Consider the following 11,651-nt stretch of genomic DNA (forward strand, 5'->3'; position numbering starts at 1 on the left):
GTGCAACCGATGAATCACTGACTTCCATCTCTGAAAACGAATAATACACTGTATGTTAATTTATTGAATTTAAATAAAATAAAATTTATAAAAAGGGAAGGTTGTTTACTACTGTCTAATAAACCTGTGCTCATGAGACCCCGCAGATGTATATTGGGGGCCGTGGGCTCGGGGGGCGACTGCTAACACATATCTTGGGGAGGGGCAGGGGCAGAGAAATAAAGGAAGTTTCCAAAGGGATTTTTACAGGATCCTGGCGGTCGGGCCTGTGAGGCTAAGGTCGCCTCTGCCTCTAGTGGAGTTATTAGCATCGAGGCAGCTGAGCTCCTGGAGGATGGTCACCCTGCCTGTCCCAAGTGCATGGAGATGTAATGTTTCATTAATGTGTTTTACCCTTGTTCCTCCGGGAGTGGTTTCCATGATCCCCTGAGGCTTGGAAAGGAAGCGTGGTGCTTGCTGGCCTGCACAAGGTTGGGCCTGGACTCCAAGCCTGGCCTTTCCAGGTCTTGTCCGCAGTGGGCACCCTGGGCAGAGGCAGAGGAAGCAGGTCCCTGGTGCCCTGGGAGGCACTGGGGGCCAGGACAGGTCGGCATCCACCCTGAGCCAATCGGCCATCCCGCCGGGCAGGGCCATCCTGGTCGTCCTGGTCACCTGACCTGCCTTGTCACCCAGCATTCCCGTCAGCCCAGGGCCGTGACCACAGCATGTGCTTGCAGCTTCCAGTCCCTGCTCAGGAACTGCTGTGGCTCCCGGTGGCCTCTTCCATCAAGGGCAGTGGCCTTGCCTTCTGCGGGAGGCTGGCCACTGTCCCTCACAGTCTGCCTGTGCAGCCCCCGACCCCTCCGGGGAAGGCTGGTGTGACTGGAAAATGCAGCCCCCTGCTCAGGAGACCAGCAGCCCTCCCTGTGGGAGGAACACCCTCACGCCCCGCTGAGCCGCTGGTGAGCTGCTGCTGAGGCTCTGAGAGCCGTCGGGTGCTGGCAGCAAGTCACTGGACCTCGGCCTCCTCCAAGAGAGCTGCGTGTCCCTGCTCCACCCCTCCTGCGGCTGGAGACCCCGGAGGAGAAGGCGCGTGGAGCGGGGCCAGCACCCCTGTTGGAAGCCCCTGGCACGGGGCCTGTTTGTTACGGCAGCATGTCCTGCTGTGGTCAGAGAGCTGACCAACGTCCCCTCTCTCCTTCCCCATGTCCTGGCCCTTCCTCTGGGGCCAGCCCAGCCTCCCCGCAGAGCAAGATTCCTCCTCCTCACTCTCCTTCCTCCTCCCGCTCGGAAGAGATATTTATTGAGCCCTTGTTGTGTGCTGACTATTGTGCACAGCGTTGGAGACATGTCTCTGAACAAACCAGATGTGTTCTCTGCCCTCATGGAGCTCCCTGCAAGCTGTAGGATGGGGGGGAACACTACCATCTTGCTCCTACAAGGGCCAGTGGGCCTGAGACCTGGGGGGTGAAAGGGGACAGAGGAGTGTCAGGCAGGGTCACAGCAGGTGCAGAGGCTCTGGGCAGGAGTTGGGGTTAGAATGACAGCCCAAGGGCTGAGGGGCTGGAGTAGAGGGAGCAGGACGGAGGTGGGAGTGGGAGACTCACCATCAGGGGGTGGGGGTGGGGGTCTGTCATTTGTCCTCAGTGCAGCAAGGAACCACTGGGGGTTCGAGCAAAGGGACAAAGTGATCGGATCTGGTGGGAAGACCCCTCTGGCCGCTGAGGAGGGGCAGAGTGAAGGACTAAAACAGACCCCTCGAGTGCCCACCTGGACCAAGGAAGCTAACGCCTTTCCTCCGCTTGAATACTTTCGGGATGGGGAGCTCCCACTATAGATGGCCCCATTGTCTGCTTTAATCTTGTTCTTTAGACATTGTTGACATGACTTGGAATCCAGGCTGTTCAGTATCCCGGCATGTTCCCCCAGGAGCCTTCAGAATATGGTCTTCTGAACAGAACCCAGTGCCATGCCAGTGGTGTCTCTTTTGGATATTATACCTCCGTTAGTACAGCCTCTTCCCGCTGCAGCTCTTACATGTGTCCATCCCACAGCACGGAGCCCCAGGCCCTATATGCAGCAGGTGCTCAGCCTAGCGCCTGGTGAGTCCCTGATGTGATCTGAGGTCCTGGGACTCAGCCCCAGAGATGCTGGGTGTGACGATCTCCTTCCGATCTGTCTCTGGGATCCCTTTGCAGGAAAAGCCTATTGTCAAGTGAGTCACCATCAGGATTCCGCTTGACCCCCCCGGGCTGTGCATTTGGGTGAACTTTCAAGGCACCTTGGGCCCTTCACTGACCCTAGGCCCGACTGCAGCGGGCAAGCTGCCAGGGCGTGCTGGCCGCAGGGGACGGTCTAGCGCCTCCACATCTCCTGGCACCTACCTCTGCAGGGCCTGCCACTGTGTGAGCTGCTCTGTGCCAGGCGAGGGGGCCACAGCCTCACGTGGCTGGCTCGGCATTTTCTTGGGTGTTGTGGTGGGAAGGGCGGTCCTGCCCAGCACGCCGGGAGCTGCCCAGTCCTTGCCCAGCATCAGAGCCCTGGGCCCCAGTGTCAGTCCTGCAATGGGGAATGCATAGTGTGCGCCCACGTGCAGGTGCCACCTTGGCAGGTGTGTGGGTATGTCGGGTAGGGGTGCTAGTGGCTGACCCCTGTGGGTGGATGCTTGGCCCTGCAGCCACCAGCCTGGACTTAGGGTGTCAGGGCAGCTCCGAGGAAAGGTGGGGCGCTGCTGCCCTCCAGAGGCCATCCTGGGTTCTGCACCCACTAGGCCCGGCCCATAGGAAGGGAGCTGCCGGCAGGACGCCTTTGGGAGACCAGGCCCTGTGGGTGCCCGACCCCCACTAGATACTTTCCTTTGAAACTCGTTTTTGGAACTCGGCTCAGTCGTGGCAGGCTGAGCCCGACCCCACCTCTTCCTGCCTCGATCATCTGGCACCTGCTGGGCGGTTCCAGCACCCTGAGTCTGGCTCTGCCACCACCCTGCGAGGCTTTGGGGGGCATCTCCCAGTCTCCAGCCAGCTCAGTGTGTATGTGGTGGGGGCCCGGTGACCCAGATGGAGTGGCTTGTCCTGCCTAAACCCCTGCTGTCTCAGCGGTCAGGGCAGGGGATGGTGGTGACCGTGGAAGTAACGCCGAGCGGGTGCTCAGGGGGTGCCCGGGAGGAAACAGCCCAGGTCATAGATGCTGGAGAGAGACCCCAGGGCCACCAGCAGGGGAGGGGCTCTAGAGCTCTCTGCACCTTGTGGCGGAGACTGTGAGTATGTGGGGCTGGTGAGGGCAGAGACCGTGGCCTGCCTTCTTCACCTCAGACCTCCGGGCTGGCCCTGCCCTGGCTGAGAGAGGGGGCTCCTCATCTCATGGAGGCCCATGGCATCCTCTCTAGGGGCCCCCTAACAGCCAAAATAAGGACCCCAGGTGCAAAAAATTGTGTTTGGCCCCCAAAGCTCAGGGCCTTTGCCCATGTCACGGTCACTGCCGGGAACAGTCTTCTCCGAGGTCTTCAGGAGCCGCCCCCTGGTCCTGTACACCTTTGCTTCCAGGGCACCCACTCAACCAGGCCTTTGTTCACCACCCCATGGAGGATGGAAACACCCTTCCCCAGCTCCGTGTCCTGATTCCCTGTGGAGGGTTGCACTAAGACACCCCCCCCCTTCAAATTGTTAAAATCTAACCCCAGCATCTGTGCCCTTATTTGGAAATAGGTCTTTGCAGATGTGAGCAAGACAGGATCACCGTGGATTAGGCTGGGCCTGAAATCCAGCAGCCAGCATCCTTATTTTTTTTTTTTATGATAATCACACACACACACACACAGAGAGAGAGAGAGAGAGAGAGAGAGACGCAGAGACACAGGCAGAGGGAGAAACAGGCTCCATGCACTGGGAGCCCGACGTGGGATTCGATCCCGGGTCTCTAGGATCGTGCCCTGGGCCAAAGGCAGGCGCCAAACCACTGCGCCACCCAGGGATCCCCCAGCATCCTTATAAAAAGAGGGACATGTAGATGCAGAGTGGAGAAGCCAAGTGATGACAGAGGCAGAGAGCCAGGGGCAGTGGGTGGGTGGGGCCTGGAGGGACAGCCAAGGGACAGAAGGATGGCCAGCAGCCCCAGAGGCTGGGAGAGAGATGCCAGTACCTGCCCTGGAGCCGCCTTGAGAACTGCTGGGTAGAGGCAGGCAAGAGCAGCTGCTGTGTGGCTCCTGGTTCCCCGCACTGAGCCTCTGGGTGACACCACTGTCCCATCAATGGGCCCCAGGCCTGGGCCATGGAAGCTGTGGGTTGCCTTAGCACCTAGAACCAGGGTCCCAGAACGGGAGCCTACACACCAGCATTGAGCTTAGGAAGGTAAGATGGGGGTCAGCTGTGTGCTTGGCACTCACTAAATGATGGGCCTTCCCCCTGCAGCATCCCCAGCACTGGGGAGGATGTGAATCCCCAACCCCAAGGCTGTCCAGCATTTCCCCTGGGAAGGAGCCCCCTTCCTGTGGCTGGGGAGCATCCCATGAACCTGTACAGCTTGCTTTGAGTTTCCCAAAATTTGCTCAGCCACTGGGGCCACAGCCCAGAAAGACTATGCCCTGGGCTAGTAGCCCCCCAGGAGGCCTTGCAGCCTGACCATCCCAGTGTCCAGGGCTGAGGACCAGGCTGTGGAGTGTGGCCATCTCCCCTCCAGGGCCAAGTGGACAGTGTCTTTAGTTGCCTGCACCCCTCCCTCTCCCGGGGCCTCAAGGATTGTGCTGGGTGGCGGGAAGGGCACAACTGCCTCCTTTCTTCTCTGGCGCTGGCACTGGGCTGACCTATCACTTGCTGTAGGGTCCCACGGATGCCTCATCCAGCCGGCAGGCAGCTGGGAAAGGTCTCCTTGGTCTCGGATGATGCTGTGGCTATGAGTGGGCCTGAGGACAGAGGCTCTTCTGTGCTGGCTGAGGGAAGGCCCCGGTGGGTGGAGTCCACAGATGGGTGTGTGTGGGGGTACAGGGCCCGGGTTGCCGAAGGGGGCTGGCTGCTTCTCTGAACCACTGGGGTGGCCTTGCTGACCAGGGGCTCAGCTCAGGGGTCACACAGCCTCACTCCCAGTACCCTACAGAGCGAGTGGTCACTACTTTCTGTTAGGCACCTACTGTGTGCATCATTTTATTGGATTCTACAGACATTCCCTGAGGCATGTGCATCATCATCCCCACGTAACTGAGAGGTGAGGTTTGCCTTTTATCACCTGGCTAGTGAGTGACGCAGCCAGGGTAAGAACCCAGGTCTGTCTGTCTCCAAACTTCAGGCCCCTGTGTGATAATTTGGGGGCTATTTCAGTTTTCCAAAGGAGTAGGGAATTGAAAGATAGTGTGTGTATTTGACTCCAATTGAGAATTTAAAACATTACAGACATTTGGCTGCAATGAAGCAGCTCCCACCAGCATCAACAATAAACCTGTTTCAGACATTGGACAACAGTCAGGGATGGGTCCTAGGAGAAAAAGACAAATCAGGAGAGCCCTGTGGCTGCCTGGCTTTCTTCTAAAAGATGGAGCATGGTGGTGTCACTGAGTCAGGGGGATGGACATGGGGTTCAGGGAGGTTGGTCAGGGGACAGGGGACTTTGGGCAGCAGCGCAGAGCAGTGGAGCTCCAGAAACCCTCCAGAAGTGCTATTTTGTGCATGTGCAAAGTGAGGTCCCAAGAAGGCAGGCACAGAGCAGCTGCTAGGACGAACAGCTCCTAGTGTCTACGCAGGGCCAGGGACACTTAAATGCCAGCCATCCAGAATGAAGGGGCTTTGTGGTCACACAGGCATTTGATGGGAACTAAAAGCAGTGTCCAGGTGTGGGGCTATCCTCACCTGGAGTGCAGGGTGAAGGCTGCTCTGTGCCTGACCTGATGAGTTTTGCCACAAGCCTTCAAAAACCAGGCTGGCCTCTACCATCACTTAATACCCCATTGGCATGAAACTCCACATTCTTTTTTTTTTTTTTTTTTAAGATTTTATTTATTTATTCATGAGAGACAGAGAGAGAGAGGAGAGAGGCAGAGACACAGGCAGAGGGAGAAGCAGGCTCCATGCAGGGAGCCTGATGTGGGACTCGATCCCGGGACTCCAGGATCACGCCCTGGGCTGAAGGCGGCGCTACACCCGGGCCGCCCCTCCACATTCTTAAAAAGAAAGGGGCAGCCCCGGTGGCGCGGTTTGGCGCCGCCTGCAGCCTGGGGTGTGATCCTGGAGACCAGGGATCGAGTCCCACATCGGGCTCCCAGCGTGGAGCCTGCTTCTCCTTCTGCCTGTGTCTCTGCCTCTCTCTCTCTCTCTCTCTGTGTCTATGAATAAATAAATAAATTACCATTAAAAAAAAAAGAAAGCCCACAGAATCTAGGATTTCAATGATTTAGCATTTACTTGATAAAATATAATTGGACCTGGGAAGAAGCAAGAGCATGTCACCGATAGTCAAGAGCAAAAGCAGGCAACAGACACAGACCCAGAAATGACATAATGACAGACTTAGCAGATGAAGCATTTAAAACTATTAAAACTATGTCCAAGGATTTAAAGAAAGTCGTGCACAAAACCAAAAAGAAATGTATGGTGAGTACAATCACAAGAGAAAGCATGATACTGAATCAAATGAAAACTCTAAAGACAAAGATACACACTCTGGAAAAAAAAAAAAAAAAGTCCTGGCAGGGATTAACAGCAGGTTAGATACTGCAGAAAAAAAGACTCATGACCTTGAAGGTAGGATGATGTGAGTTGTCCAAAATGAAACACAGAGAAAACACAGCCTGGAAAAAGTAAGCAGAGCCCTGCTGGTGTGGGGACAGAACTGGCCTAGCAGCGACCTAACATTACGTAGGATCAGAGGCCTGGGGGTGGGGGCAAGGGAGAGAGCAGGTGTTTAACAAAATAATGGCCAAAGATGTTCCAAGCATGAGGAGACCCTCAAGTCCACAGACTGAAGAGCTTAACGAACTCAAAGCAGCACGAGTACAGTGAAAGCCCCACCGAGGCCCCTCGTAGATTGACCTGTCGTTGGAAAGCCCGTGAGCCCGCAGAACTGGATGCTATCTCTCACGTGTGAAAATTGCCAACCACGATGTCCATGTCTGGTGAAGATATCCTTCAAAACTGCAAGTGAAATCAAGACTTTTTAAGGCAAAAGATGAGAGAACTCATCACCAACACACCTGCGCTACAAGAAGCATCAAAGGAAATGTTTTGGGCCAAAAGGAAATGATGAGAGCAGTGAAGTCGGGTGCGCACAAGCGATAGAAGCCTGCTGGAAACTGTAAACACGTGAATACACACCAGAGACATTTTTCTTCTATGTATTCAAAAAAAAATTCCTTAGATTCTTTAAAGCAAGAGTAACAACAGCCCATCATGGAGTTTATAACACGCATGGACTGTGATAATAGCACGAAAGACAGGGAGAGGTTAGAATTATACTCTTGCAAAGGTCATATGTTTTATGCAAACTGGTGTAATGTCACTTAGAGTTAGATGCTCGTAAGTTACAGATAAAGTGTTTGACGGGACCCAGTCCTTGATAGTGATAAAGGCCTGGGCGCCGTAGGGACGTGTCGTCCAGTTGCAGGCATCTACAGCTGGCATCGTGCAAGTGGAGAGAAGTGGACGGCGTCCTCCTGGAGTTCTGGACAGAGGCGGAGAGGTCCACTCTGCCTGCTTCTGCTCCTTATTGGTCCTCGCCAGGGCAGTGGGGCAAGAAAACACATGAATTTTGGAAAGGAAGAACTGTTTCTCTCCCCCCATCTCTTTGGTACATGACCTGATGTGTGTTTAAATGACCCCAAATTGTCTATAAGTCATTGCAGATAGGATTGAGGCCCCTCTCTGGCCTCCCCCCACTGCCTCCTCTGCCTCTCTGGCATCCCAGAAGAAACCACTCCTCTGGTTTGGTATCCACAACGTATCCCCCTTGTGCATGTTTTTACGCGCTTCCTGCACATGTATACAACCATCACCAGCCTGCAGTGCTGCTCCTGGCGTTTTTAAACTTTGCACAGATGGTTTCGGCTGAAAGTCTGTGCTTGTAAGCTCTGCAGTAGGTGGTCCAGGTGAGGTTTTGGGCGGCTAAAGGTTAAAGGGTATGGCTAAGCAAGACTGGGAGCCCCCAGCTGGCCCTTGGGGGGCTAAGCCAGAGGCCCCCCTGCTCCAGCCTGGGTGCTGTGGAGGAAGGGCTGCTCCAGGGCAGGTGGGATGGGTGGGGACCAGCCCTTGCCAGCCTGGGCGGAAGTGCGAAGCCCATCTAGGAACTTCCAGCTTCCTCATGGACCCATGCCTTCAAGTGGGGGTGGGCAGGACAAGTTTTCAAAAAGTCAGGTTAATTGAGGCACAATGTACCTGTAATAAGACCTTCCCTTCAAAGTAATGGTTAGCTGAGTCTTCCACAAATGTGTAGCTGTGTAACTACAGTCACAGTATAGAACACCTTCACTACCTAGGTGGCTTCCTCTCTCCCCTCCCCAGCCCCTGCCCCTGACCGATATCCCAGCCCTGCAGCTCTGCATCCCCTAGAATGCCCTGGGACAGGGATTATAGATGCGTCCATGTGTTTTCAGAGACTGAGTGTACAGACAACGGCCAGACCATACCTAAAAATAAGACTCTGGCCTCTGACCCACAATCTATGAGAACCAACCAGAAAGTCAAACAGTGACACTCATAACAATGGGCCTGAAAAGGCCTGGACTTGGTCTATCACGGGCAGCTTCTCCAAGATGTACCCAGCCTCCAACTCTGGAGCAGCCAGAGGAAGCCTCGTGGTCCCCCCCACCAATCAGCTGGGACGTTGCTTCTCGTCACTGCCTCCGGCTCCCCGGGCTGGATGTCTGGGCCCACCTGGAACCTTCCCTGTTTCCACCACGAAGCTGCCTCACTCCCCTGCCTGCCTGCATCTCTGCCCGATAAATCAGGTGCTGGTGGTGTCTCCCTGCCGCAAGGAGCGCTGAGTGAAAGGCCTTGGCCTGCTCTCACGGTGTGTGTGTGGGACAGTGGCCTTCGTTTGTGTCCATGGTTGGTGCTTTCACTCACCAGTAGGTAGACGTTTGGATTCTTCCCAATTTGGGGCTGTTACGGGTCAAGCTGCCCTGAATGTGGGCATACAGGTCTTTGTGTGGATGCTGGTTCTCAGCTCCTGCTTTCTACCAGCTCTAAGGCTTCCTGGTGGGCTCGGGGGGGGGGCACCCCCTCCCTTGGGGTTCTGGGGGGAATCTCAGCTGGTGCCCAGGCTTCCCCTTCTTGTAACCTTGGAGGTCCATCCTCTTCTGGCCTGGACCCTAGAGCTAACTCTGCCTCCCTTTCTTGGATGGGGAAGAAGCCATGCAGAAGATGCTGCCCGGCCATCATAAACACGGGTACATTTTCTTTCACAGGAAGTGATCCGGGCTGGAAACTGGCCGCCACCTCATACCCCAGAACCCCCTCTGGCTCCTCTGGGCCCATGAAAGCCAGCTTGCATCTGGCCATTTAACCCTGAATCAGGACTCATCTCGATTTTTGGAAGACATTTGCTGCCACGAGAAGCAAGGTTAACGATTCTCAAAATAGCTTCTCTGCAAATAACCAACAAGCTCACTTGGCCCAAAATGAATCTGAGGAGGAATTCAAAAGCATCTCTTTTCCCAGAAAACAGATTCCTCATTGACACATTTTTCTCTAGTTGATTTCCAGCCCCCCCACCCCACCCCACCCCTGGTTTCCAAAACGGAGGCTTTTTCTCAGTCCTTTATGCAAGGAGCCAGGCTGCAGAAAGACAGAGTCCACTTGTCTGGGTTCTGTTTCTCTCTGTTCTCCCCTTGCTCCGGGGTCCCCCTGACAATAGGGCCATTATCAGATAGCACCCTGGTTGCAGAGATTCCCCTCTCCCTTTGAGGGCTAACTAAGAGAAAAGCTGCCAGGCTGAGGAGGGTGGGAGGGAGTATAGTTCCAGCTGACCGGAGCCCCAGGGTAGCAAGCTCCAGGAAGAGTCGTGGCGGGGGTAGGGATGCTGGACATGGTCACTCTTCCCTGTGAATGACTTGGAAGTATGGCCATTCAACAGATTCATGATTCACACGATCTGTCCTCTGAGAACGGAAATGTACTTTCCAGAGAGAAGCCTCTCATGCTGCCTCTGTGCCTGGAGCTCCGGGGTGAACCCCACATCTGACTATTGGGGCATACGACCTCACCAATGCTTCACTGACACTTCGTCAATCACATCTGGGAATAGAACTGCCTTGAGATGTTTAAACACCTCCCTCAACCAATGCATCACTGGGCAACTGTTTCTTCCCTTTGGTGGCTACCAGAACTGCTTAGTGCAGGGACCCCAGGCCTCCCTCCCATTACTTCCGTCAGAGCATATTCAGGCCCCTCAGAGACACCGGTGTTCCTGGAATCCATATGGAAACTTGCCTGGAGTGAGGGTCCTTATAGCAAATCATTCATCCACAATGCATCCCTCTATCCACCCATCCATCCATCTTTCCATCCGTCCATAATCCATCCATCCACTCATCCATCCATCCATCCATCCATCCATCCATCCATCCATCCATCTACTTATGTAATGCACCTTCTACTGAGTGGGTATTTCAGGCCAGGTCTTGGGGACAGAGAGAGAAGTCCCTGGCACTTTCTATCTCACAGTCCCAAACCCATTGCCAGTGGTGATTTCTGACCAGGGAACAGAAGCCCATGGGCTCCTGCATTTTCTGGGGACCCAAGAGGTTGTCTTTGGGGAGGCTCTGGACCAGACACTTCTACAGCTGCTGAAAGGAAGGCATGCCCCCCCCCCGATTTCTTATTTGACAGTGTAATCTTCTTTTCTTCCTGTCCCACACACCTGGGGATGACCGTGTGCCATCTTGGCGAGGGTGAGGGTTGTTCTGTCAGAGAGACATCTCTGGGTGTGCAAGGCATACTGCCCACCCCACCTCCTTGCCTTGGTGGTGAAAGGAGAGGGGCCACAGGGTGGACTTTGTGGTATAAGGCCCTGGAATTTAAGGGTTGTCTTGCACACTTGAGGGGTGAAGGTGGGTGGCATGTAAAGAGGGGGTGGCTCCACGCTCAGTCCCTAGCTATCTGGCCATCATCTGGTGGGCAGCCTCAGGTCCTTGCTGGGCACAGTAGGCACAGCCACTATGAAGGGTGGTCATTGAGGAAGGCTGGCAGATGTGGAGGGATGACCATTGGGAGGTCCACCCTTAGGAAGGGGCATGTTTAGGACTGGCCTTACAGGGTAGGTTCCTCCACCACAAAGAGGCCCCTGGTGAGAGTTCATGGTAGCCAGCTCTGGACCCTGGTGCACCTGGAAGCAGATGCACCTGAAGGTGGACACAGTTGGAGGTGGATGCACCTGGGGGTGGACACACCTGGAGGCCAATATGCCTTGAGTAGACACACTTAGGAGAGAGCATACCTGGAGACTACCACTGTCACTACAGGGCCACCCAGGGCAGTTGGTGCTTTCCCTGAGCTTGTTTTTTTCCTGGAAAACATGAATAGCAGGGTTCCTTGCCCTGGGTGGTGTTGAGGTGATGGTTTTGCACATCTCAGAGTCTGTCCCCAGGGACTCTGGACTCAGGCTGGTGAGCCTTGCCCCTGGCCAGGCTCCCATCTCAGGGCCTTCCCCCAACCCGGGGGCTTCCACTCTCCCTCAGTGAAGCTCGAGGGCGAGAC

This window comes from Canis aureus, chromosome 3 (genome assembly GCF_053574225.1).
Source record: "Canis aureus isolate CA01 chromosome 3, VMU_Caureus_v.1.0, whole genome shotgun sequence".
In the NCBI taxonomy this organism is placed as follows: domain Eukaryota; kingdom Metazoa; phylum Chordata; class Mammalia; order Carnivora; family Canidae; genus Canis; species Canis aureus.